Here is a 25,695-nt window from a genome sequence, read left to right as displayed (position 1 = left end):
CGAAGAGCCATGTTCCCACTTGTATGCCGTGCACTACAGAGCTTTGGCCCTGTCAGTGCTACGCACACTGATTGATGCAGTAGGTCACCAAGTTTATGGACAGGGGGAAATTAGAGTGTCAGGATAGCCTATGGCAAAGTCCCACTAAAGCAAGGGCTTTGGAAGTGCATTAGCACAACAAAACAAACGATCGAAGCATCCCACATTCGTTTTCACCATGCATGTAGACTTTCCAGTTGACCCAGTAGCACCTCCCACGATTTGCTAAACCCATTCTCATGCACCATTTGGAATCGTGAAAAGCCTTTTGTCTTTTTTCATTTCTGTACTTTTACCCACGCACTAAAACAGCAATATGGAGCACTTCACGGATTTGCGTGTCATCCTTTCGCAGGGGCCATGCTAATCTTCTCTGTATCGACCCAATTTTAGTATATGTGCCACCATAGTAAGCAGTCAGGCTCAGGGCATATGTACGCCTCGAGTCCCAGCAATGTTCCTCCAAGGTGGTGGGACCTAGAGAGCCATGTTCCCACTTGTATGCCGTGCACTACAGAGCTTTGGCCCTGTCAGTGCTAGGCACACTGATTGATGCAGTAGGTCACCAAGTTTATGGACAGGGGGAAATTAGAGTGTCAGGATAGCCTATGGCAAAGTCCCACTAAAGCAAGGGCTTTGGAAGTGCATTGGTTGCACAACAAAACAAACGATCAAAGCATCCCACATTCGTTTTCACCATGCATGTAGACTTTCCAGTTGACCCAGTAGCACCTCCCACGATTTGCTAAACCCATCCTCATGCACCATTTGGAATCGTGAAAAGGCTTTTGTCTTTTTTCATTTCTGTACTTTTACCCACGCACTAAAACAGCAATATGGAGCGCTTCACGGATTTGCGTGTCATCCTTTCGCAGGGGCCATGCTAATATTCTCTGTATCGATCCAAGTATATGTTTTTTTTTTCAAAACATCAGTTCAGAAGCATATAAAAATATCATTTACAAACATTCCATATGACATTATGTTGGTTTCAAAACAGGAAAACAACAAGCATAATCATTCTGGCAAATCTATTTTCAAACCATCTAGTGAGTACGTAATATAAGGAGTATTCAACATAAACGTTTTGTAAAATTCAGTCTCTTTTTCTTCCATTCTAAAATATTGTTCCACAGTTTTAATATAGTTTTCCAGTTTCTTTTATACATTGTCCATAACTCCATTTTAGCATGTTTATTTTTAACAATGTTTCTCCTTTCTCAAATTACAGTTCTTGCAACTGATAGAAACAAATTGGCAATTCTTGTTTTACTTCCATTAAAACTAGGGATGCACGATATATCGGCGCCCATATCGTTATTGTCCGATAAATGCTATTTTTAAGATTATCGTTATCGATCCGATGTTGACACCTTGCAATTTCGAAATCATATCTTTTTTGCTTCAAGTATAGACTATTCAGTTCATAAGAGCAGTTCAATCTTTTATGAAGTTTGCTGTATAAAAATATAACAATTTAAAATATTTATTATTATCGGCCTATACATATCGGCTATCGGCCTCCAAGTCTGAAGAATTATCGGTTATCGGTATCGGCCAAAAAATCCATATCGGTGCATCCCTAATTAAAACCAAATAAAAATATTTTATACCATTCTGTCTTCTCCTCAATCAGTTTTACTTTTCATCATTTGTTTAATACTTTCTTTTAACTTTGCCATAAATGTATTAAATTCAACACATTTTAAAAACAAATGCATAATACCTTCATTTTCCAGTCCACATATTTTGCATGATGCATTCTCACTGCTTCCAATTTGTGCCAGTTTTGTTTCAGTGAAAATAACATTATGTCTGATGAAATAATCCAACGTTTCAATTTTTGCGTCTAAATATTTCCATTTTAAATTCTTCCAGATTCCCTCTTCGTCTATTTCCACAAATATTTTTTTCCAAAATTGTTCTGAAACTGGTCTTTTATGCACTTTGTTTCTGAAACAAATGTAGAAATTTTTGAGAACACATTCTTGAAAATCTTTCTCATTTTCCTTTAAAAACATTTTCACATTATTCCTTCATTCGAATCTATGATTTCAAAACTTTCTGGATCCACACCTACAAATGTTTCCATAATTTATCGTCCACCCAAACTAAATAATGAATTTCTAAATGACTTTGCTGCTTTTTAACACATATTACCACCCTCTCACCTAATATTACGGTTTTAGGAGATTTTAATATTCATGTGGATAATTTTAATAACTCTCTTACAAGAGATTTTATATCCTGTCTTGAGAGCTTTGGACTTCAACAGCATGTCAATGTTCCCACACACTCTAAAGGACACACCCTCAACCTCATCTGCTGCTCTGGTGTTTCACCCATTGACCTCTCTGCTGAGGAACTCCCTATAACGGATAATTTTCTCCTCTGATTTAATTTTGCACTCTCTCTTTCTTCCACCAAATCTCTCCGTACTATTTCCTTCCGTAACATAAAACATTAATTTAAAATCCTTTTTTTGCTAGTATTAACTCTCTTCCTGAAATTACTAACCTTTCATCACCAAATGATTTAGTTTCTCATTACAACACTGGACTTCACTATAAGTCTCTGTAATAAAGTTCATGGCCCTTTGGCCGCCAGAAAGAAGGAGGCAGAGAACCAACGCAGTTTTAAAATATTTATTAATAACAGGGACAGCAGTCTCCGTGTCTAAACCAAAACGGACAGACGGCAGCTCCTCACGAAGACTGCCGTCAAATTGAAAGCAAAAGTAAAATATGTCCGGGCCCGGTCCTCTCTCGGCTTCCTCTGCCATAGTTCCTCCTTTTATGGTCCAGAGCTCCTTCCGTGGGATCCGAGGCAGGTGCGCACCGCAGGTGTATCCACTTACGCGGTGGCCTTACTCCGTTCCCACGGCTCTCGGCCACGCCCCCTCGCCACAGTCTCATATGGATTTTTTGAACATCTGACAAATAAAGTCAATCAGGTAAGCAATGAGCCTAGCTGCTGCTGCTTCTCTTCTGTTTCTGCATATTAACAGCAGGTGTTCATCATCAGTGCTCAATCATCACTTAATTAAACTCATCATCGGCTCATTAACTTTACTCTGCTGCTGAGTAAATTTTGCTCAATTTAGAGAGGGACTAAATGTTCTCTGAACTGAGTAAATTTTACTCTGATGATTTTACTGTGTACAGGTATGGATCATATGTTTTGTCCCAGCTAAGATCTTAAAAATGTTCTTTACTTCTCATAGTAACAACTAATGATAATAATTGTCATGGTCACATATATTGGTGTATATGAAGGGATATTTATTTATTAGCATGATGGTTGCTATATTTTAATGAAACAACTGTTTACTATGTGAATGGAGCTATCAAACCGACACGAGCGTTGAAAATAATACATAAGCTAAACTTTTTCAGGTTTTGTGCAGCCATATATACATATAAGTAATATCACAGTATAAAAATAACCTACAACACGAAATCTCTAGGACAGGTGAACTTTCTGACGACACAGCGTCACCAGCACAGACCAAACACTGCACAAAGAATGAGATATTTCAAACATGATGTGACCTTAGCATTAATGTAACAATAAAAATAACTTACCGCACAAAATCTCTGTAATGGATGAACGTCTGACAGCGCAGCGTCAGGCACACAGACAAAATACTGCACACACAGTGAAATATTTTAAATGTGATGTGAGCAAAACATACTGTTTATCAGAACAGGATAAAAATAACCTACCGCTCTAAATCACTATGACAGGTGTACTTGCTGACAGCGCAGCCTCACGAACAAAGACAAAATGCTGCACAAAGAGTGAAAAACTTCGAACGTGATGTAACCAGAACATATTGTGCATCAATATAACAGTATAAAAATAACTTACCACACGAAATCTCAACAACAGGTGTACTTTCTGAAGGAGCAGCCTCACGAATACTGCTCAAAAAGTGAGATATTTCAAACATGTCGTGAACAAAATATACTGTGCATCAATATAACAGTATAAAAATAACTTTCCACACAAAATCACTTTAACATACGAATTAATCTCGACAGCAGATGAACTTTCTGACCCGATAAATTGAGCATTCAGAGCAAGAGAAACTTTGGAAAATCCTCAGCGCTGATTGGCCCTGATTTTAAACTTTAGACAATGCATCCCTCCGATTAGCCCAGGGTCTAAGCAAACTGTAGACAATCGCGGCTTCTCGTTGGACGAGAGTCTACAGTCTACAGTTACCATTGCACGTTCCCTGGGCAGATGTCTGCGAACTCCCCAAATGTGGGAATCTCGACTGCATAATTTCTGGTAGTGGGGGACTGCGTTCGCGCTCTCCCCTGAGCACAGTGGTTCAAGACAGAGTTCAGGCGGTAGCGTCTGGCCCGGCTGGAGTGGCGCTTCCTTCTCTTCCTCGTCCTTTGCCAAGCCTCTTTTGCTCCAGTAGAGCTGCCCGCGCCTGTGGAAGGCCTGCCCACCCGTCGCTGGAAGAGTCTGTTCTGACGCCGAAAACTACTCGAAAGGTCCCCCCTCAAAGCGGTTTGACCAGGTGAAGGAACACGCAAAGAGAGCCCCCGGTGGCTTTTGTCCGCCAAGCGAGTGTGCCCTGTGGAATGTCAGGATTTTATTTGCCGGCCTGCCGCTGTTACTGATGGAACGAATGCAGACCGTGTGAAAGGTCATCATTTTATCTGCCGTTAAGTAAGCGAACGCTTCTGCTCGGATCAGAGGTAACTTTGTTTCAAGAACTGCAATCTTTTGCAGACGTCTGTGGCGTTTTAGGCAGAGGGACGGTTCTAAACCAATCTGAACCAGAGGCAATTTCGCAGCCAGCCGTCGGTGGTTTCCCGTCCCAGGAATGTAAGGTGCTTGCAGCGAGAGGTTGTTTTGTTAGCGCTTCCGCTTTCGTCAGTGAAGTTCTTTTGCGGAACGTTTGTAGATCCCGTCGTGTTCTTCAAGCTATGTCAATTGAGCACTGTGCTGATAGGCTGACGTAAGAAAACAGGACACAAAATATACAAGGCAAGAGTGCAAAGCACGGAGCTCTAGGCAAAGGCGGTCCGAACCGCAGCGAAGCAGGAGGTCGACATGTCCAAATAGACCAAATCAGAAACTAAGCAGAGAAAAACGACATCTGTAGAGAAAGAAAACAGATGGAGGAAAAGAAAGAAAGAACAGGAGGATCCCCTCCCCTCCCCCCATAGAGGGTCTGTTATCCCCAGATCGAGTGCGTCCAGTGGAATCCATGTGTTGGCAGCCCCAACTGATGACAAAACACAAAGCAAGCATCTGGAGGAAGCTCAAACTCTTCATGCGTTGCCACAGTTACTAGCGAGTGGTTTGCAGGCACAGGCACGTCTGCTGCAAGTACAGCGCCGTCAGGGGACAGGGGTTGCTGGCCCATTCCCCATGCTCGGTTGCTGGGCATCACCGCCCTGGAGTACGGCCGATAGAAAACGGCGGCTGCCATTTGCGCCACCCGGCAACTCATACCCACCTGGCAGGGGAGATACCATGATCAAGAAGGTGGTTCATCCAGGGCTAGGCTTGGCCATTGCACTCCGGCCACGCTGACCCCTGCGAATTCCCCAAATGTTGGAATCTCGACGTCATAATTTCTGGTAGTGGGGGACTGCGTTCGCGCTCTCCCCTGAGTACAGTGGTTCAAGACAGAGTTCAGGCAGTAGCGTCGGACCCGGCTGGAGCGGCGCTTCCCTCTCTTCCTCGTCCTTTGCCAAGCCTCTTTTGCTTCAGTAGAGCCGCGCGCGCCTGTGGAAGGCCTGCCCACCCGTCGCTAGAAGAGTCTGTTCTGACGCCGAAAACTACTCGAAAGGTTCCCCCTCAAAGCGGTTTGACCAGGTGAAGGAACACGCAAAGAGAGCCCCCGGTGGCTTTTGTCCGCCAAGCGAGTGTGCCCTGTGGAATGTCAGAATTTTATTTGCCGGCCGGCCGCTGTTACTGACAGAACGAATGTAGACCGTGTGAAAGGTCATCATTTTTTCTGCCATTGAGTAAGCGAACTCAATGGTCCTTGCGAAATGTCCCCTTTCGTCACATTTGAAGCACCTGAATTCTGGGCGTTCCTTCATCACATTTTCTGAGCTCATGCATAGTCGACAGGTTTTTACCTGATTGGTGTGCATGACTCTAAAGTGCTGTGGCGCTTCCGCCGTCTCGATTTTGGTACTGTATGGTAAGGAGACCATCTCTTCCGGAAATCTGTTTTTTACAAACCTTGTTCCATCTTCTATGTTTGTGCCAGGATACAATCTTCTTTTAATTTTAGATATGGGGAAAACTCCCCATCTCTCTAGCTTGCTTAAAATTTCTTCATTTGCTAGGTAAACACGCAGATGCTTGAACGAAACAACATAGTCTCTGTTTTGTAACCTCCGTACTTCAGATTTCACTCCTTTAATTGTCAATCCATTGTCTATTAAAATTTCAGTGTCATCTTCAGTCTCCATTGTTACTTCATACTCCCTTTGTTTGTTTGGGTCTCACCGCCAGCATTCTTCCTTCTCCAATCAGCTCCGTGACTGCTTTGGTTATATCAAATCTTCTTGCATCTTTTACATTTTCTACTTCTACAGTTACTGTTGCTTCCTTTGTGCATACTCTTCTTTGTACCTCTTGCTTATCCTTACCTTTCTCACCTCTTCGTTGGCCGGGCTCTTCATTTTATTTATCTCTTTGTCTGTTGTCAAGTCCATTTTCTTTACCTCTCCGTCTATTATCCAGCCAGCCCATTTTCTTTATCCTTTCTTGCAAGTCCCTCCATCTCCATGTCGTTGCCGGGGAATCTGTCCATGATTAAAAATAAAACACACTACATAACCACCCTTCAGTCAGCAAAATGCTGCTGTTAGGTGGTTTTTAAAGACAAAAAGAAAACAAACAAACAAAAACACTCAAGGTCAATAAACAAAAAGGTAGACAAACAAAATGGGGAGAGCCTTTCTCTCCTTACTGCTGCCAACTCACTTCCTGTTTGCTCTATAGCCCCCTCAGGGTGGTGTGGCCGTAAGCAATGACAGCTGTCAAGTGTTGGCTATTGAAACTAGGCGCAGCCCCAGGAGGCGAGCACAGATTAGCTGCCTGCAGCGCCAATGAGCTGGACAGCCGGAGCTGGGCAAGCTGTGAAGCACCAGATTCCATGTCACGGTACTGCGGTCTGGCTCCCAGGAGACAGCTCCTGCCAAGCTTGCATGTCAGGATGGCCGAGCGGTCTAAGGCGCTGCGTTCAGGTCGCAGTCTCCCCTGGAGGCGTGGGTTCGAATCCCACTTCTGACAAACCGAGCCTGCGGCAGTGCGCTCAGGCTGAATTCTTTAACTCTCTGCCCCCATGTCCGAATGATACAGTAACACTGACAAAGTGCCGCATCACGCGGGCTTTAATGCAAGTGCACTGAAAGGGGATCAAAAGAATTGTCCTGGGATGGTGTTGCTTTTTAAGGTTTGCAGGGCATTTTTTTCGTCAAATCCTCGTACAACGTCAAGTCATGACATTTGACAGATCCATGCCCTTGTATCGTGGATCATCCAGTGAGCAGAGAGCCAATTGAGAATGTGCGTAAAAGCAAATCTGAATGTTTCCGCCCAGTTGCTAACAGGAGACCCTCCGCTTGTAAAGCCATCGTGATAACCTTAGGAGCCTCCGGTTAGGGTGAGAGCACTGTCTTGTGGTGCCAGCGCAAAGAGACGGAAAGTCACTTTCCACAATGTTTTCATTCAATGTTCTAAGCTGGTGGAATCACCTTCCCATTCCCACTCGGATTACGGATACACCGGTGTCCATCAAACGACAGCTAACACCCATCTCTTCAGAGTACACCCGAAGCCCGGTGAATATCCCTCTCTCTAAAGAAAACGAAACTCCTACTCCAGCACTAAATTCTCTGAGCACAAACAAATTACTTGGAATAAATAGCCCTTTTTCGTATGCATTGCCTCGTCTTGTTGAATACCTCCACTATTGTATGTCGCTTTGGACAAAAGTGTCCGCTAATTGTATGCTTCCGCCCAGTTCTGAACAGGAGACCTTTAGCGTGTAATGCAAACATGATAAACATTACACTACAGAAACCAATAGGCCAGTGCTGCTTCAAGTATTTATAGTCTTTTTTTATAGAGCTGTCTTGTACGGTCTGCACCGTGAAGGGCCAGCAAACGCACTGGCCACCTGCTCATGCAAAACACAAAGCTAAAAGAAATCAGATTCTACGCAAGTTTGCGACACCGCGAGGGGCGGTAAACACTGAGCTGAATTCAAACTTCTAGCCTCACACCGCTCTGCAGAAAGAATGTTTTCAGTGAACGTCAGTACTCAACAGAAGCCTGATTTGACAATTGTCATAAAAGCCAGAGGTTGTTTCCGCCCAGTTTCGAACTGGGGACCTTTCGCGTGTGAGGCGAACGTGATAACCACTACACTACAGAAACCTTCAGGCAAATCGAGCTGATAACCCTTTTTGATTGGGTGCCTGTCGACGATCATTGCTGGTGCGGCAGTGGATGCTATTATTTTCTCGCCAAAAGAAGAGCACTGTTTCTGCTCGGTTTCGAACCGAGGACCTTTCGCGTGTTAGGCGAACGTGATGACAACTACACTACAGAAACCCCACAAGTGCTTTCACCAGCGAAGTTAGGCCTGCAAGGATAAAACAAGGCGTACGCGTTGGTCAATCGAGCGGACAAAGCCAACTCGGCGTGACAAGCTCCCTGCAGGTATTAGGGCCAATTTACAATCCGGGCCCGACACAGCTGTACAGGTCCTTGCGAAATGTCCCATATCGTCACATTTGAAGCACCTGAATTCTGGGCGTTCCTTCATCACATTTTCTGAGCTCATGCATAGTCGACAGGTTTTTACCTGATTGGTGTGCATGACTCTAAAGTGCTGTGGCGCTTCCGCAGTCTCGATTTTGGTACTGTATGGTAAGGAGACCATCTCTTCCGGAAATCTGTTTTTTACAAACCTTGTTCCATCTTCTATGTTTGTGCCAGTATACAATCTTCTTTTAATTTTAGATATGGGGAAAACTCCCCATCTCTCTAGCTTGCTTAAAATTTCTTCATTTGCTAGGTAAACTGGCAGATGCTTGAACGAAACAACATAGTCTTTGTTTTGTAACCTCCGTACTTCAGATTTCACTCCTTTAATTGTCAATCCATTGTCTATTAAAATTTCGGTGTCATCTTCAGTCTCCATTGTTACTTCATACTCCCTTTGTTTGTTTGGGTCTCACCGCCAGCATTCTTCCTTCTCCAATCAGCTCCGTGACTGCTTTGGTTATATCAAATCTTCTTGCATCTTTTACATTTTCTACTTCTACAGTTACTGTTGCTTCCTTTGTGCATACTCTTCTTTGTACCTCTTGCTTATCCTTACCTTTCTCACCTCTTCGTTGGCCGGGCTCTTCATTTTATTTATCTCTTTGTCTGTTGTCCAGCCCATTTTCTTTATCCTTTCTTGCAAGTCCCTCCATTTCCATGTCGTTGCCGGGGAATCTGTCCATGATTAAAAATAAAACACACTACATAACCACCCTTCAGTCAGCAAAATGCTGCTGTTAGGTGGTTTTTAAAGACAAAAAGAAAACAAACAAACAAAAACACTCAAGGTCAATAAACAAAAAGGTAGACAAACAAAATGGGGAGAGCCTTTCTCTCCTTACTGCTGCCAACTCACTTCCTGTTTGCTCTATAGCCCCCTCAGGGTGGTGTGGCCGTAAGCAATGACAGCGGTCAAGTGTTGGCTATTGAAACTAGGCGCAGCCCCAGGAGGCGAGCACAGATTAGCTGCCTGCAGCGCCAATGAGCTGGACAGCCGGAGCTGGGCAAGCTGTGAAGCACCAGATTCCATGTCACGGTACTGCGGTGTGGCTCCCAGGAGACAGCTCCTGCCAAGCTTGCATGTCAGGATGGCCGAGCGGTCTAAGGCGCTGCGTTCAGGTCGCAGTCTCCCCTGGAGGCGTGGGTTCGAATCCCACTTCTGACAAACCGAGTAACACTGACAAAGTGCCGCATCACGCGGGCTTTAATGCAAGTGCACTGAAAGGGGATCAAAAGAATTGTCCTGGGATGGTGTTGCTTTTTAAGGTTTGCAGGGCATTTTTTTCGTCAAATCCTCGTACAACGTCAAGTCATGACATTTGACAGATCCATGCCCTTGTATCGTGGATCATCCAGTGAGCAGAGAGCCAATTGAGAATGTGCGTAAAAGCAAATCTGAATGTTTCCGCCCAGTTGCTAACAGGAGACCCTCCGCTTGTAAAGCCATCGTGATAACCACAGGAGCCTCCGGTTAGGGTGAGAGCACTGTCTTGTGGTGCCAGCGCAGAGAGACGGAAAGTCACTTTCCACAATGTTTTCATTCAATGTTCTACGCTGGTGGAATCACCTTCCCATTCCCACTCGGATTACGGATACACCGGTGTCCTTCAAACGACAGCTAACACCCATCTCTTCAGAGTACACCCGAACCCCGGTGAATATCCCTCTCTCTAAAGAAAACGAAACTCCTACTCCAGCACTAAATTCTCTGAGCACAAACAAATTACTTGGAATAAATAGCCCTTTTTCGTATGCATTGCCTCGTCTTGTTGAATACCTCCACTATTGTATGTCGCTTTGGACAAAAGTGTCCACTAATTGTATGCTTCCGCCCAGTTTCGAACAGGAGACCTTTAGCGTGTAATGCAAACATGATAAACACTACACTACGGAAACCAATAGGCCAGTGCTGCTTCAAGTATTTATAGTCTTTTTTTATAGAGCTGTCTTGTACGGTCTGCACCGTGAAGGGCCAGCAAACGCACTGGCCACCTGCTCATGCACAACACAAAGCTAAAAGAAATCAGATTCTACGCAAGTTTGCGACACCGCGAGGGGCGGTAAACACTGAGCTGAATTCAAACTTCTAGCCTCACACCGCTCTGCAGAAAGAATGTTTTCAGTGAACGTCAGTACTCAACAGAAGCCTGATTTGACAATTGTCATAAAGGACAGAGGTTGTTTCCGCCCAGTTTCGAACTGGGGACCTTTCGCGTGTGAGGCGAACGTGATAACCACTACGCTACAGAAACCTTCAGGCAGATTGAGCTGATAACCCTTTTTGATTGGGTGCCTGTCGACGATCATTGCTGGTGCGGCAGTGGATGCTATTATTTTCTTGCCAAAAGAAGAGCACTGTTTCTGCTCGGTTTCGAACCGAGGACCTTTCGCGTGTTAGGCAAACGTGATGACCACTACACTACACAAACCCCACAAGTGCTTTCACCAGCAAAGTTAGGCCTGCAAGGATAAAACAAGGCGTACGCGTTGGTCAATCGAGCGGACAAAGCCAACTCGGCGTGACAAGCTCCCTGCAGGTATTAGGGCCAATTTACAATCCGGGCCCGACACAGCTGTACAGGTCCTTGCGAAATGTCCCCTTTCGTCACATTTGAAGCACCTGAATTCTGGGCGTTCCGTCATCACATTTTCTGAGCTCATGCATAGTCGACAGGTTTTTACCTGATTGGTGTGCATGACTCTAAAGTGCTGTGGCGCTTCCGCCGTCTCGATTTTGGTACTGTATGGTAAGGAGACCATCTCTTCCGGAAATCTGTTTTTTACAAACCTTGTTCCATCTTCTATGTTTGTGCCAGGATACAATCTTCTTTTAATTTTAGATATGGGGAAAACTCCCCATCTCTCTAGCTTGCTTAAAATTTCTTCATTTGCTAGGTAAACTGGCAGATGCTTGAACGAAACAACATAGTCTTTGTTTTGTAACCTCTGTACTTCAGATTTCACTCCTTTAATTGTCAATCCATTGTCTATTAAAATTTCGGTGTCATCTTCAGTCTCCATTGTTACTTCATACTCCCTTTGTTTGTTTGGGTCTCACCGCCAGCATTCTTCCTTCTCCAATCAGCTCCGTGACTGCTTTGGTTATATCAAATCTTGCATCTTTTACATTTTCTACTTCTACAGTTACTGTTGCTTCCTTTGTGCATACTCTTCTTTGTACCTCTTGCTTATCCTTACCTTTCTCACCTCTTCGTTGGCCGGGCTCTTCATTTTATTTATCTCTTTGTCTGTTGTCAAGTCCATTTTCTTTACCTCTCCGTCTATTATCCAGCCCATTTTCTTTATCCTTTCTTGCAAGTCCCTCCATTTCCATGTCATTGCCGGGGAATCTGTCCATGATTAAAAATAAAACACACTACATAACCACCCTTCAGTCAGCAAAATGCTGCTGTTAGGTGGTTTTTAAAGACAAAAAGAAAACAAACAAACAAAACACTCAAGGTCAATAAACAAAAAGGTAGACCAACAAAATGGGGAGAGCCTTTCTCTCCTTACTGCTGCCAACTCACTTCCTGTTTGCTCTATAGCCCCCTCATGGTGGTGTGGCCGTAAGCAATGACAGCTGTCAAGTGTTGGCTATTGAAACTAGGCGCAGCCCCAGGAGGCGAGCACAGATTAGCTCCCTGCAGCGCCAATGAGCTGGACAGCCGGAGCTGGGCAAGCTGTGAAGCACCAGATTCCATGTCACGGTACTGCGGTGTGGCTCCCAGGAGACAGCTCCTGCCAAGCTTGCATGTCAGGATGGCCGAGCGGTCTAAGGCGCTGCGTTCAGGTCGCAGTCTCCCCTGGAGGCGTGGGTTCGAATCCCACTTCTGACAAACCGAGCCTGCGGCAGTGCGCTCAGGCTGAATTCTTTAACTCTCTGCCCCGATGTCCGAATGATACAGTAACACTGACAAAGTGCCGCATCACGCGGGCTTTAATGCAAGTGCACTGAAAGGGGATCAAAAGAATTGTCCTGGGATGGTGTTGCTTTTTAAGGTTTGCAGGGCATTTTTTTCGTCAAATCCTCGTACAACGTCAAGTCATGACATTTGACAGATCCATGCCCTTGTATCGTGGATCATCCAGTGAGCAGAGAGCCAATTGAGAATGTGCGTAAAAGCAAATCTGAATGTTTCCGCCCAGTTGCTAACAGGAGACCCTCCGCTTGTAAAGCCATCGTGATAACCACAGGAGCCTCCGGTTAGGGTGAGAGCACTTTCTTGTGGTGCCAGCGCAGAGAGACGGAAAGTCACTTTCCACAATGTTTTCATTCAATGTTCTACGCTGGTGGAATCACCTTCCCATTTCCACTCGGATTACGGATACACCGGTGTCCTTCAAACGACAGCTAACACCCATCTCTTCAGAGTACACCCGAACCCCGGTGAATATCCCTCTCTCTAAAGAAAACGAAACTCCTACTCCAGCACTAAATTCTCTGAGCACAAACAAATTACTTGGAATAAATAGCCCTTTTTCGTATGCATTGCCTCGTCTTGTTGAATACCTCCACTATTGTATGTCGCTTTGGACAAAAGTGTCCGCTAATTGTATGCTTCCGCCCAGTTTCGAACAGGAGACCTTTAGCGTGTAATGCAAACATGATAAACACTACACTACGGAAACCAATAGGCCAGTGCTGCTTCAAGTATTTATAGTCTTTTTTTATAGAGCTGTCTTGTACGGTCTGCACCGTGAAGGGCCAGCAAACGCACTGGCCACCTGCTCATGCACAACACAAAGCTAAAAGAAATCAGATTCTACGCAAGTTTGCGACACCGCGAGGGGCGGTAAACACTGAGCTGAATTCAAACTTCTAGCCTCACACCGCTCTGCAGAAAAAATGTTTTCAGTGAACGTCAGTACTCAACAGAAGCCTGATTTGACAATTGTCATAAAAGCCAGAGGTTGTTTTCGCCCAGTTTCGAACTGGGGACCTTTCGCGTGTGAGGCGAACGTGATAACCACTACACTACGGAAACCTTCTGGCAGATCGAGCTGATAACCCTTTTTGATTGGGTGCCTGTCAACGATCATTCTGCTCGGTTTCTAACCGAGGACCTTTCGCATGTTAGGCGAACATGATGACCACTACACTACAGAAACCCCACAAGCGCTTTCACCAGCGAAGTTAGGCCTGCAAGGATAAAACAAGGCGTACGCGTTGGTCAATCGAGCGGACAAAGCCAACTCGGCGTGACAAGCTCCCTGCAGGTATTAGGGCCAATTTACAATCCGGGCCCGACACAGCTGTACAGGTCCTTGCAAAATGTCCCCTTTCGTCACATTTGAAGCACCTGAATTCTGGGCGTTCCTTCATCACATTTTCTGAGCTCATGCATAGTCGACAGGTTTTTACCTGATTGGTGTGCATGACTCTAAAGTGCTGTGGCGCTTCCGCCGTCTCGATTTTGGTACTGTATGGTAAGGAGACCATCTCTTCCGGAAATCTGTTTTTTACAAACCTTGTTCCATCTTCTATGTTTGTGCCAGGATACAATCTTCTTTTAATTTTAGATATGGGGAAAACTCCCCATCTCTCTAGCTTGCTTAAAATTTCTTCATTTGCTAGGTAAACAGGCAGATGCTTGAACGAAACAACATAGTCTCTGTTTTGTAACCTCCGTACTTCAGATTTCACTCCTTTAATTGTCAATCCATTGTCTATTAAAATTTCGGTGTCATCTTCAGTCTCCATTGTTACTTCATACTCCCTTTGTTTGTTTGGGTCTCACCGCCAGCATTCTTCCTTCTCCAATCAGCTCCGTGACTGCTTTGGTTATATCAAATCTTCTTGCATCTTTTACATTTTCTACTTCTACAGTTACTGTTGCTTCCTTTGTGCATACTCTTCTTTGTACCTCTTGCTTATCCTTACCTTTCTCACCTCTTCGTTGGCCGGGCTCTTCATTTTATTTATCTCTTTGTCTGTTGTCAAGTCCATTTTCTTTACCTCTCCGTCTATTATCCAGCCCATTTTCTTTATCCTTTCTTGCAAGTCCCTCCATCTCCATGTCGTTGCCGGGGAATCTGTCCATGATTAAAAATAAAACACACTACATAACCACCCTTCAGTCAGCAAAATGCTGCTGTTAGGTGGTTTTTAAAGACAAAAAGAAAACAAACAAACAAAAACACTCAAGGTCAATAAACAAAAAGGTAGACAAACAAAATGGGGAGAGCCTTTCTCTCCTTACTGCTGCCAACTCACTTCCTGTTTGCTCTATAGCCCCCTCAGGGTGGTGTGGCCGTAAGCAATGACAGCTGTCAAGTGTTGGCTATTGAAACTAGGCGCAGCCCCAGGAGGCGAGCACAGATTAGCTGCCTGCAGCGCCAATGAGCTGGACAGCCGGAGCTGGGCAAGCTGTGAAGCACCAGATTCCATGTCACGGTACTGCGGTGTGGCTCCCAGGAGACAGCTCCTGCCAAGCTTGCATGTCAGGATGGCCGAGCGGTCTAAGGCGCTGCGTTCAGGTCGCAGTCTCCCCTGGAGGCGTGGGTTCGAATTCCACTTCTGACAAACCGAGCCTGCGGCAGTGCGCTCAGGCTGAATTCTTTAACTCTCTGCCCCCATGTCCGAATGATACAGTAACACTGACAAAGTGCCGCATCACGCGGGCTTTAATGCAAGTGCACTGAAAGGGGATCAAAAGAATTGTCCTGGGATGGTGTTGCTTTTTAAGGTTTGCAGGGCATTTTTTTCGTCAAATCCTCGTACAACGTCAAGTCATGACATTTGACAGATCCATGCCCTTGTATCGTGGATCATCCAGTGAGCAGAGAGCCAATTGAGAATGTGCGTAAAAGCAAATCTGAATGTTTCCGCCCAGTTGCTAACAGGAGACCCTCCGCTTGTAAAGCCATCGTGATAACCTCAGGAGCCTCCGGTTAGGGTGAGAGCACTGTCTTGTGGTGCCAGCGCAAAGAGACGGAAAGTCACTTTCCACAATGTTTTCATTCAATGTTCTAAGCTGGTGGAATCACCTTCCCATTCCCACTCGGATTACGGATACACCGGTGTCCATCAAACGACAGCTAACACCCATCTCTTCAGAGTACACCCGAAGCCCGGTGAATATCCCTCTCTCTAAAGAAAACGAAACTCCTACTCCAGCACTAAATTCTCTGAGCACAAACAAATTACTTGGAATAAATAGCCCTTTTTCGTATGCATTGCCTCGTCTTGTTGAATACCTCCACTATTGTATGTCGCTTTGGACAAAAGTGTCCGCTAATTGTATGCTTCCGCCCAGTTTCGAACAGGAGACCTTTAGCGTGTAATGCAAACATGATAAACACTACACTACGGAAACCAATAGGCCAGTGCTGCTTCAAGTATTTATAGTCTTTTTTTATAGAGCTGTCTTGTACGGTCTGCACCGTGAAGGGCCAGCAAACGCACTGGCCACCTGCTCATGCACAACACAAAGCTAAAAGAAATCAGATTCTACGCAAGTTTGCGACACCGCGAGGGGCGGTAAACACTGAGCTGAATTCAAACTTCTAGCCTCACACCGCTCTGCAGAAAAAATGTTTTCAGTGAACGTCAGTACTCAACAGAAGCCTGATTTGACAATTGTCATAAAAGCCAGAGGTTGTTTCCGCCCAGTTTCGAACTGGGGACCTTTCGCGTGTGAGGCGAACGTGATAACCACTACACTACGGAAACCTTCAGGCAGATCGAGCTGATAACCCTTTTTGATTGGGTGCCTGTCAACGATCATTCTGCTCGGTTTCCAACCGAGGACCTTTCGCATGTTAGGCGAACCTGATGACCACTACACTACAGAAACCCCACAAGTGCTTTCACCAGCGAAGTTAGGCCTGCAAGGATAAAACAAGGCGTACGCGTTGGTCAATCGAGCGGACAAAGCCAACTCGGCGTGACAAGCTCCCTGCAGGTATTAGGGCCAATTTACAATCCGGGCCCGACACAGCTGTACAGGTCCTTGCGAAATGTCCCCTTTCGTCACATTTGAAGCACCTGAATTCTGGGCGTTCCTTCATCACATTTTCTGAGCTCATGCATAGTCGACAGGTTTTTACCTGATTGGTGTGCATGACTCTAAAGTGCTGTGGCGCTTCCGCAGTCTCGATTTTGGTACTGTATGGTAAGGAGACCATCTCTTCCGGAAATCTGTTTTTTACAAACCTTGTTCCATCTTCTATGTTTGTGCCAGGATACAATCTTCTTTTAATTTTAGATATGGGGAAAACTCCCCATCTCTCTAGCTTGCTTAAAATTTCTTCATTTGCTAGGTAAACAGGCAGATGCTTGAACGAAACAACATAGTCTCTGTTTTGTAACCTCCGAACTTCAGATTTCACTCCTTTAATTGTCAATCCATTGTCTATTAAAATTTCGGTGTCATCTTCAGTCTTCATTGTTACTTCATACTCCCTTTGTTTGTTTGGGTCTCACCACCAGCATTCTTCCTTCTCCAATCAGCTCCGTGACTGCTTTGGTTATATCAAATCTTCTTGCATCTTTTACATTTTCTACTTCTACAGTTACTGTTGCTTCCTTTGTGCATACTCTTCTTTGTACCTCTTGCTTATCCTTACCTTTCTCACCTCTTCGTTGGCCGGGCTCTTCATTTTATTTATCTCTTTGTCTGTTGTCAAGTCCATTTTCTTTACCTCTCCGTCTATTATCCAGCCCATTTTCTTTATCCTTTCTTGCAAGTCCCTCCATCTCCATGTCGTTGCCGGGGAATCTGTCCATGATTAAAAATAAAACACACTACATAACCACCCTTCAGTCAGCAAAATGCTGCTGTTAGGTGGTTTTTAAAGACAAAAAGAAAACAAACAAACAAAAACACTCAAGGTCAATAAACAAAAAGGTAGACAAACAAAATGGGGAGAGCCTTTCTCTCCTTACTGCTGCCAACTCACTTCCTGTTTGCTCTATAGCCCCCTCAGGGTGGTGTGGCCGTAAGCAATGACAGCTGTCAAGTGTTGGCTATTGAAACTAGGCGCAGCCCCAGGAGGCGAGCACAGATTAGCTGCCTGCAGCGCCAATGAGCTGGACAGCCGGAGCTGGGCAAGCTGTGAAGCACCAGATTCCATGTCACGGTACTGCGGTGTGGCTCCCAGGAGACAGCTCCTGCCAAGCTTGCATGTCAGGATGGCTGAGCGGTCTAAGGCGCTGCGTTCAGGTCGCAGTCTCCCCTGGAGGCGTGGGTTCGAATCCCACTTCTGACAAACCGATCCTGCGGCAGTGCGCTCAGGCTGAATTCTTTAACTCTCTGCCCCCATGTCCGAATGATACAGTAACACTGACAAAGTGCCGCATCACGCGGGCTTTAATGCAAGTGCACTGAAAGGGGATCAAAAGAATTGTCCTGGGATGGTGTTGCTTTTTAAGGTTTGCAGGGCATTTTTTTCGTCAAATCCTCGTACAACGTCAAGTCATGACATTTGACAGATCCATGCCCTTGTATCGTGGATCATCCAGTGAGCAGAGAGCCAATGGAGAATGTGCGTAAAAGCAAATCTGAATGTTTCCGCCCAGTTGCTAACAGGAGACCCTCCGCTTGTAAAGCCATCGTGATAACCTCAGGAGCCTCCGGTTAGGGTGAGAGCACTGTCTTGTGGTGCCAGCGCAAAGAGACGGAAAGTCACTTTCCACAATGTTTTCATTCAATGTTCTAAGCTGGTGGAATCACCTTCCCATTCCCACTCGGATTACGGATACACCGGTGTCCATCAAACGACAGCTAACACCCATCTCTTCAGAGTACACCCGAAGCCCGGTGAATATCCCTCTCTCTAAAGAAAACGAAACTCCTACTCCAGCACTAAATTCTCTGAGCACAAACAAATTACTTGGAATAAATAGCCCTTTTTCGTATGCATTGCCTCGTCTAGTTGAATACCTCCACTATTGTATGTCGCTTTGGACAAAAGTGTCCGCTAATTGTATGCTTCCGCCCAGTTCTGAACAGGAGACCTTTAGCGTGTAATGCAAACATGATAAACATTACACTACAGAAACCAATAGGCCAGTGCTGCTTCAAGTATTTATAGTCTTTTTTTATAGAGCTGTCTTGTACGGTCTGCACCGTGAAGGGCCAGCAAACGCACTGGCCACCTGCTCATGCAAAACACAAAGCTAAAAGAAATCAGATTCTACGCAAGTTTGCGACACCGCGAGGGGCGGTAAACACTGAGCTGAATTCAAACTTCTAGCCTCACACCGCTCTGCAGAAAGAATGTTTTCAGTGAACGTCAGTACTCAACAGAAGCCTGATTTGACAATTGTCATAAAAGCCAGAGGTTGTTTCCGCCCAGTTTCAAACGGGGACCTTTCGCGTGTGAGGCGAACGTGATAACCACTACACTACAGAAACCTTCAGGCAGATCGAGCTGATAACCCTTTTTGATTGGGTGCCTGTCGACGATCATTGCTGGTGCGGCAGTGGATGCTATTATTTTCTCGCCAAAAGAAGAGCACTGTTTCTGCTCGGTTTCGAACCGAAGACCTTTCGCGTGTTAGGCGAACGTGATGACCACTACACTACAGAAACCCCACAAGTGCTTTCACCAGCGAAGTTAGGCCTGCAAGGATAAAACAAGGCGTACGCGTTGGTCAATCGAGCGGACAAAGCCAACTCGGCGTGACAAGCTCCCTGCAGGTATTAGGGCCAATTTACAATCCGGGCCCGACACAGCTGTACAGGTCCTTGCGAAATGTCCCCTTTCGTCACATTTGAAGCACCTGAATTCTGGGCGTTCCTTCATCACATTTTCTGAGCTCATGCATAATCGACAGGTTTTTACCTGATTGGTGTGCATGACTCTAAAGTGCTGTGGCCCTTCTGCCGTCTTGATCACATGTTTTTGGATTTGTCAGGGAAACCAGAGCACCCAGTGGAAACCCACACGAATATGGGGAGAACATGCAAACTCCACACAGAAACACCAACTGACCCAGCTTAGGCTCGAACTAGTGACCTTCTTGCTGTAAGGCGAACATGCTACCCACTGCACCACCATGCAGCCACCATACACATTTTTTCCTAAAATGTATATATATTTTAAGTCTTAGCTCTGCAATTTAACTATTTTTGTGGCAAATATTTTTTCATTATCTTTCAAACAGTAGGCTGAAAAAAAAACTAATTTTAGAATAACAATTAAATTGCCGGCAATGTGGTGGCGCTGAGGGTAGAACGTTCGCCTCACAGTAAGAAATTTGTTGGTTCGAGCCTCAGCTAGGTCAGGTGGCATTTCTGTGTGGAGTTTGCATGTTCTCCCTGTGTTTGTGTGGGTGTCCTCTGGGTGCTCTGGTTTCCTCCACAAATCCAAAGACATGTGGTACAGGTAAATTGAGTAGGCTCAAATATATATATGTGTGTGTGTTTGGATGTTTCCCAGTGATGCATTGCAGCTGGAAGGGCATCTGTTGTGTAAAACATGGATGGTGCTGGATAAGCTCTTGGGTTATTCCATTGTAGCAACTCCAGACTAATAAAGGGACTAAGCTGAAAAGAAAATTAATGAATTTAGTCGGAATTTAAAGGTTTTTGCATCTGATTTCAATATTATTATTTTTTTGGAATTATAAGATAAGCTTATTGTGCTGGAGGTTTTTGCTTCTACATTTTACCAACAGTAAACCGGAGCATTATTGAACAAAGAAACATACAAAAGAACCCTTCCTTTTCATTGATACAACCTTTATGCAAAAATCTCCAAAAATGAGGTCTCTACACTTTTGAGCGAACTCTGTTCATTTTCCTGGTGTGAAGCTGATTCTGTTAAATTGCTCCCTGTTCGCAATGTACAGCTCTGCAATTGCAGCGAGCTGGGCCACTGCATTTTGAGAGACACCTTCTCTCTGGAATGCTCTGTTCATGGTTGCTCCACGTCTTGTCAGCTTTAAAAGCCTTTTGTAGCATGTATGACATCACAAACATTATTAGCTGAAAAACTATTTAAAACAATTAATACCTTTATGACCAAATAATTACAATGCAACCACCTATCGTAAGCCTAATGAGGACGTAAAATTATATAAGTATCAAATGCACATTTGTTTGTGTGTGTGTGTGTGAGTGAAAGACAGCATGTAGTAGTGTGTGTAAGAGAGAGAGCCAGTACATGTTTATGAGAAAGCATGTAGAAGTGTGTGTGTGAGAGGGAGGGCTTATCTTTGTGAGTGAGAGCTTGTACATGTGTCTGTGAGATGTCTATGTGTTTGTGTTGGCAACATTGTATCATATACAGTCATGCTAAAAAAGTATTTCTGAATTGAATTGAGATAGAATGTAAGTGTGTGAGAGAGAGCATGTACAAGAGTGAGTGTGTTAGTGAGAGTGTGTACAAGTGTGTGTGTGTGTGTGAGTGAGACTAGTTAGTTAGTGTTGTGCTGAAATTTGATATGTCCTGAAAACTTGTCAGACCAAACAGTTATTTACTTTTTGGTTTTATTTATTTAATAAATGTATATGGTATTTAAGCAAAGTTTTAGGGGAACTGGATATAATTATAAAGAATAATATTTTGTACATAATATAATCAATTTTATTTTAAAATTTTATTTTAAATAATAATAGGCCTACACACACACACACACACACACACACACACAGTCTAAAAATTGAATATTAAGCATGTAATATACACCCAGTCTAAAGCATGAAGTTTCCAGAAGCACTCAAACTGCTCAAGGCTGGGCTAATGCTGAGGTTTCATCTTTGGGTAGAGACTCAATAACATCCATCTGCACAGTGTGACATCACATTCGACCGGCGCGCGTGTGTGTGTGTGGCTTTTTTTCTGTGTTAGTGGGCGAGGCCGCAGGTTTCAAATCTCCCGGGTTTGCGCACGCAACTACTTGTGTTTCGTAGATACAACATCATGAAACATCTAATGACTCGTTATCAAGACGACTCATTTGAAGCACTATGAGTCGACTCTTTTATAGATGAATCAACAGTTTTAAACACTGTACACTTACAGACTTAAGCCTTAGCTGCATATTTCACTTCACTTAGAGCTGTGTTACACACTACATGGAAGGGCATTTTCAAAAAACCATAATATGGGCTCTTTAACAAAATAAATACACTATTTAAATAAAATAGAAATCAACAAGTGAAATAGAAGAAACTGTAGAACTGTTATGGTTATAAACTATATAAATACACACACATGTGAGGGTCCATCTATTAGTCCCATGACGGAGCTAACAGCATGGGTGAAGGTCAAATGCATGTAAACCTTTTAGCACATGTGAAAAGAAATATTTTTGTTCGTTATAATTTATTTTAATTTGTTTCTAGCTCTGAATTTTAATCTGACTCCAATTTATAATAGTTTTAGATTTAGATTCATCTAATTCAAGCTGATTACCTTATAGGTTGTGATTAGGTCTAATTTAGATTTATTAACCTAATAAATCCTTATATTCCATTAATGTTTCATCGTTTACTCAAAGTCGCTTAGAGTCAGTATGCTGGCCAGTTTCATCTGCTCACGGACACATCTTCGCCAGTTCCGATTCTTAGCAGATTAGCTAATTTCCTTTAAGTAATAATAGGCCGCCTCATGCTTGGTTATACTTAAAGAAAATTTGATTTAGCCCCTAGATGATATCATACCCCTAGATTATATCATCAGTGATTGTCAGAAATCAACAGGTCTCTAATGTTGTGCCCATGCTCCATCCATTGCGCCTGAATGTATGACTAATCCTGGTTGTAGGCTGCGGAAACATCAGCCTAAACAATCTACTCCATTTAAATGATTTCGGGAGATATTAGAGTTAAACAAGAATTTTACATTTATTTGTCAGAAAAAAAGATTTTCTATTGCAGTTCACATAATTAAACAAAATAAGCCAATCAAGATTGTACAACATCAATTACTCAAAGATACATTTAAGAGTTAAAGAGGAATACCTGACCATGAAGAAATACATTGCAGCATATAAGTCCTGATGCAGAGCTCAGAGAATCACAACCTGCAATGGGGTATCCTGTCTACAGGATCCCACGGACAATTCTGCACCATTTGCCTAAATACTCAAATCATTATAAATTCAAGAAAATAAAAGCTTCACTAAGACTCTTGCCTGGTCATGAGTTGATGCGAAGACCATTTTGCCTGGAGTGGAGCATCTGGCAAAGATCTTTTCAAAGTCAAAACCCAAATTAACGGATATAAAGGAGATTGTAAAATATTACAGTGAAATTAAGACCTCTTTATCAATCACACAGAGACATTTAAAATGACACCAAGCATGAATATAAAGCCACAAGATACACCATATTAAAAACTTAAACATTCTGTGTGGAATGTGAGTGAGCTGCTCTGGTGGAGAAGGTAAAGTCCAGGGCAAAGAGGGGGGCTCAGGATGCATGATCGAGACAACCTGAACAACTGGTTTTCTAGCTGATCTTCTTCTCAAATTACAAAGTGTTATGTTTTAGTGCCTGACCATTCTCATGGTCTTGTCTCGTGTGGAGTTCCACAACAGTTTGCAGATTTTAATATTATGGAGAGATATAGCCATCCTTACATTATTATGTGCATATCTGATCTTAAACTGTAGTTCCACTGTACTCTGCAACGGGAACCTCAGTCAATAATATTTATGTAAAACTGAATTTTTGTTGCATCATATGATTATATTTTAAACTTTTCATAAATTCATCAAACAATGTGTACCTAAAAAGCATTTTCTAAGAAATAAAAAAAAGTTCTGTCCTATTGTCACTAAGTTATTGTTACTTTTTTTCTACTGGATATGTGGTTTATATCTAGTGTATATATATATATATATATATATATATATATATATATATATATATATATATATATATATATATATATATATATATTGATTTGTCTATTTGCTGGCTTGCTATCAGAAAACAAACACTAAGCTAGGCGATAAATTAATTAAATTCTACAATTACAAGTGATTTGTAATTTGTTCATTTATACCCCATTTTTGTTTAATAATGTTTTTCTATGCAGACTTTATGTGTTGGTCTAATATTTGTATAAAGAAAGTTTGCATTTGCATTTACTCATTTAGCATCTTTTATCCTGCGACAACAACTAATGACACAAGAAGAAACAGACTCAGCCTACCAAAGGTTCAGAGCTTGTGTTTTTAAATGCTAACAAACCTTAAGCCAAGTCCAACAAGTAAAGCCACACAATGTTGTTTTAAAGCTTATTTAATTTTATTTTTTTTGTTAAAATGCACTGTTCTATTCTCAAGTCAAGTTGTTAAGCTCATTAGGCCCTGTGGCTTTTGTTTTTATTTATAATATCTTTCACTTAAATTGCTGTTTCATAAAAACATCTACTGGGAAGAGTTGCCATATTTCATATAAAGATTTTATGGCACAAACACGTTATTTAATTTAAAGCTTACTTGTTTTTATTTATTAAAAAGCCTAGCTTGATGTGCAGTATTTTGTTTTCTTTTGATTATTTTATTGTCGTGATTTATAAAGTAATCTGATTTGTTATAAAAGCTTTTCTGGTAAAATGATAATAATAATAATAAAACAATAAACAACAATTAAACAGTGTTTAAGTGTCTAATGCTGGCAGCATCATATGTTACAAAACTATTCACAAAGACTATTTGATTTATTAAATAACTCATCTCTTATGCTTTCTTTCACGTTATGTTACAAAAGATTGAATGATTTGGATTAACTAAAAGATTCATTAATTCGCTCATGTGCACGATGTGTAGTGCAAGACAAGATCAGTTCATTTTTCGAGTCCTCTATCGAGTCGTTCGTTCACCACATGAAAGACTACAGCCAAACATATGCATTTATATGCCAATCATATGCGTTTAGAGCCAGAAAAAGAATTGATCTGTTCACCTCTCGAGTCCTCGTGTTTGAGTCATTCGTTCATCACCGGCCAATCATATGGGTTTAGAGCCAAAAAAAAAAAGAATTGATCTATTCAACTCTCGAGTCCTCGGGTTTGAGTTATTCTGTCACGTGATGAACGAACGACTCAAGAACCAGAAGACTCGAAAGGTGAACTAATTATCATGGCTCCTATTGGCTCAAAATGGGGACATTGGTTAAGATTGTATGTGACTGTTATTGTAACGTGAACGCACCACTGACATTTGAAGACATGAAGAGGTGAGCTGAGCAAACAGACAACAATGCCTATAGACAAAAGAGCAGGTAAACATTGAATTGTTATTTTCTTCTTCTTATAATCTATTTATGACTTATTTGTTGTGTGATCAAACTTCTGGGCTAGTTGTAGATGTGTTTGGAAGCAATTCGTAACACTTTAAAGGGCCATGAAACCCCCTCGTTTCAGCAGGGTGTTTTTACACCTCTACTTTGGAAAAAGCGAGTTTCAGAGTCAAAATACACACCCACACAGACAGGAGAAAGTGATGGTGTTAATTCGACTACATGGACATCTGTAGTCGAATTATTTGCCAAATTATTAAATGTTGGACTTTAACTGCAGTTTGGCTCTTTCATTCAGGGAATTCATTCATGCCTCTCGCAACAAACGAGATGTTTGATTCGAGGAACTGATCTAAGCGTGTATTTTTCATGCAATGTTTGATACAGCACGGCGAATGAGAGAAAAAAAACCTCCGCATTTCCCGGAAACCTAGATGCATACGGCAGGTAGTGTCAGAAAGCCGCGTGTGTTATTCCGGTCACAAAATGCGGTGCTAACATTTCTGCACTCAGTGCAATAGTTAACTTAATTCGATACGAACAAACTGAATAAACAAAGAGCACTGGTCGCTCACTTACCAAATCTGTAGAGACAGGACAATCACCAGCAACTAGAGCCGCGTCTATATGG

The 25,695-nt window shown here is 43.1% G+C and overlaps 2 protein-coding genes, 1 long non-coding RNA gene, 16 other non-coding genes and 1 pseudogene across 20 annotated transcripts in view; 7 read left to right on the top strand and 13 right to left on the bottom strand.

Moving 5' to 3' along the window:
- The window catches only part of LOC137491248 (uncharacterized), a 697,259-nt gene that overhangs the window by 490,013 nt on the left and 181,551 nt on the right, over window positions 1-25,695 (top strand). The gene's annotated exons all lie outside the window — the stretch shown is intronic.
- Window positions 1-25,695, bottom strand: part of LOC137491174 (uncharacterized) — a 293,575-nt gene that overhangs the window by 116,773 nt on the left and 151,107 nt on the right. The window lies entirely within an intron of this gene.
- Window positions 350-456, bottom strand: LOC137495066 (U6 spliceosomal RNA). Its single transcript, XR_011015010.1, has one exon. It is a non-coding gene; the product is annotated as a U6 spliceosomal RNA (small nuclear RNA).
- Window positions 870-969, bottom strand: LOC137495087 (U6 spliceosomal RNA; annotated as a pseudogene).
- Window positions 2,896-3,965, bottom strand: LOC141381744 (uncharacterized). Its single transcript, XR_012402394.1, has 4 exons — window positions 3,910-3,965; window positions 3,765-3,828; window positions 3,624-3,686; window positions 2,896-2,971 (listed from the first exon to the last, which is right to left on the bottom strand). It is a non-coding gene; the product is annotated as an uncharacterized lncRNA (long non-coding RNA).
- LOC137494477 (U1 spliceosomal RNA) lies at window positions 5,514-5,677 on the top strand. The gene has a single exon (XR_011014435.1). It is a non-coding gene; the product is annotated as a U1 spliceosomal RNA (small nuclear RNA).
- On the top strand, window positions 7,235-7,317 carry trnal-cag (transfer RNA leucine (anticodon CAG)). Its single transcript has one exon. It is a non-coding gene; the product is annotated as a tRNA-Leu (tRNA).
- trnav-cac (transfer RNA valine (anticodon CAC)) lies at window positions 8,394-8,466 on the bottom strand. The gene has a single exon. It is a non-coding gene; the product is annotated as a tRNA-Val (tRNA).
- Window positions 8,571-8,643, bottom strand: trnav-aac (transfer RNA valine (anticodon AAC)). The gene has a single exon. It is a non-coding gene; the product is annotated as a tRNA-Val (tRNA).
- On the top strand, window positions 9,942-10,024 carry trnal-cag (transfer RNA leucine (anticodon CAG)). Its single transcript has one exon. It is a non-coding gene; the product is annotated as a tRNA-Leu (tRNA).
- On the bottom strand, window positions 11,039-11,111 carry trnav-cac (transfer RNA valine (anticodon CAC)). The gene has a single exon. It is a non-coding gene; the product is annotated as a tRNA-Val (tRNA).
- trnav-aac (transfer RNA valine (anticodon AAC)) lies at window positions 11,216-11,288 on the bottom strand. The gene has a single exon. It is a non-coding gene; the product is annotated as a tRNA-Val (tRNA).
- trnal-cag (transfer RNA leucine (anticodon CAG)) lies at window positions 12,616-12,698 on the top strand. The gene has a single exon. It is a non-coding gene; the product is annotated as a tRNA-Leu (tRNA).
- On the bottom strand, window positions 13,775-13,847 carry trnav-cac (transfer RNA valine (anticodon CAC)). The gene has a single exon. It is a non-coding gene; the product is annotated as a tRNA-Val (tRNA).
- Window positions 13,890-13,971, bottom strand: trnav-aac (transfer RNA valine (anticodon AAC)). Its single transcript has one exon. It is a non-coding gene; the product is annotated as a tRNA-Val (tRNA).
- trnal-cag (transfer RNA leucine (anticodon CAG)) lies at window positions 15,303-15,385 on the top strand. Its single transcript has one exon. It is a non-coding gene; the product is annotated as a tRNA-Leu (tRNA).
- trnav-cac (transfer RNA valine (anticodon CAC)) lies at window positions 16,462-16,534 on the bottom strand. The gene has a single exon. It is a non-coding gene; the product is annotated as a tRNA-Val (tRNA).
- trnal-cag (transfer RNA leucine (anticodon CAG)) lies at window positions 17,990-18,072 on the top strand. The gene has a single exon. It is a non-coding gene; the product is annotated as a tRNA-Leu (tRNA).
- trnav-cac (transfer RNA valine (anticodon CAC)) lies at window positions 19,149-19,220 on the bottom strand. Its single transcript has one exon. It is a non-coding gene; the product is annotated as a tRNA-Val (tRNA).
- Window positions 19,325-19,397, bottom strand: trnav-aac (transfer RNA valine (anticodon AAC)). Its single transcript has one exon. It is a non-coding gene; the product is annotated as a tRNA-Val (tRNA).

Source organism: Danio rerio, chromosome 4, assembly GCF_049306965.1.
Source record: "Danio rerio strain Tuebingen ecotype United States chromosome 4, GRCz12tu, whole genome shotgun sequence".
Taxonomy (NCBI): Eukaryota; Metazoa; Chordata; class Actinopteri; order Cypriniformes; family Danionidae; genus Danio; species Danio rerio.
This window is presented reverse-complemented; position numbering and strand designations above follow the sequence as displayed.